Genomic DNA, 1,554 nt, shown 5'->3' with positions numbered 1-1,554 from the left:
TGAGCAAAATCTAAAATTACCCCTGCTCAGTCCCTGGCTGGGAAGACGCTGCCCAGGCCAGGGAGTGGGGTGGCCTCGGGGCCTTGGCAACCCAGCCAGAGCAGGCCCCTGAACCCCCAAACCCAGAGAGCCCCTCCCCTGACTGGGGAGCAGGGGCAGGGGGCAGCTCTTTCGAACCACCTGTGCGGGGTTCGCATTCCCTGGTGCGGGCTGCCTGGTGGCCCTGGGCACCTTGTCCTCAGCTCAGATCCAGTCGTGGGGGGACGCGCACCCTTGCCCAAGGGGACCCAGTGTGCTCAGGGGGAGGAGGGGCTGGTGTACCACAGGGCAGAGCAGAGGGGGTGACAGAGGAGTGGGAGAGAGAGGGAAGGCGTGCGCGGGACGGGCGATGGAAGGCAGCCGAGCGGGGAGTGGAAAGAACAGCTTTTCCCAGCATAATTGGGATTCTTTTGTCTGGGAATGACTCGTTTTCCTTTCCCCTTCAAAGCAGCAACCTGCATCGTCCCGCCACACACTCCCCCCCTGCGCGGCCTCCTCCGTAGCCAGAAGACAGCAGCACTTGGTTCCCCGCCCAGCGGCCTGTGCCCGGAGCCCCCTCCCTCAGCTCTCCCCATGTAAAGCGGCATGCCAGGAAGCCGGTGCCCTGCTCTGCTATCGGGGGCTGGGGGTCCCTGGGAAGAGCGTTGGGGTGCCCAGCCTGACCGACTCCTGCCCCACCCTCAGTGAGGAGGGTTGGCAGCAGACCTCAGGCAGCACTGGGCCCCCCCAGGGACGGGGCGGGAGGCTGCTCAGCCGTGTGCTGTAGGGCCAGTGCTGCCAAGACAGATGCCCGGCAGCGGGACGGCTGCACCGGGCGTAGAGGAGTCTGGGTTCTTCGGGCGGTCACGGCACAGGGATGACGAGGCAGTTCCCAGTCACCGCCGTTTTTGGCACAGCCGTGTTGCACGGAGAGGGAAACTGAGGCACGGAGGAGCAGGCCTGGCCCGGGGCCACACCCTGAGTTGATGGCAGAGCTGGGAATAGAACCCAGGAGTCCTGGCGCCCCAGCCCCCTTGTGCCAACCACTAGGTCACTCTCTTCCCAGAGTTGGGGCTAGACCCCCAGGGTCCCCAGCCCCACGCAGCCCTCCCCTATCCCAGGGACGCAGGCAGGAGCCCAGAGCTCGGCGCAGAAGGGGCCCTCCCACAGTAATGGAGCCGAGTGGGGGTGGGGAGCGCCTGTCTGACTCCCCCCCCCAACCCTCTCCTCACCGGCCCCAGGGGCAGGGGGAAACCTGAGCCGTGCCCCCTCCCCACCCCCCACTGCGGCCGTGATGGTGCCAAACAGCTGCTTCGATTCGCTCCTTTGAAACTGGAACGGCCGGACATTCCCTCCCCATCCCCTGCTCGCCTTTTGGGGGCAGAGGGATGTGGGGGGGGGGGTCTCTGCCTGCCCCCTGCTGGCTGCTGCATGCCACCGCACCCTCCCCCCTTGCCCCTCACACTCCTGTCTCTCTCCTTGTGCTGCCGCAGGTGTGAAGGGCGCCCATCCGCCCGTCCGTCCGTCCCGGAGACC

Source organism: Emydura macquarii, unplaced genomic scaffold, assembly GCF_026122565.2.
Source record: "Emydura macquarii macquarii isolate MOO-44397 ecotype Brisbane River unplaced genomic scaffold, CSIRO-AGI_Emac_v2 contig_306, whole genome shotgun sequence".
Lineage (NCBI taxonomy): Eukaryota > Metazoa > Chordata > Testudines > Chelidae > Emydura > Emydura macquarii.
Note: the sequence above shows the minus strand (reverse complement) of the source record.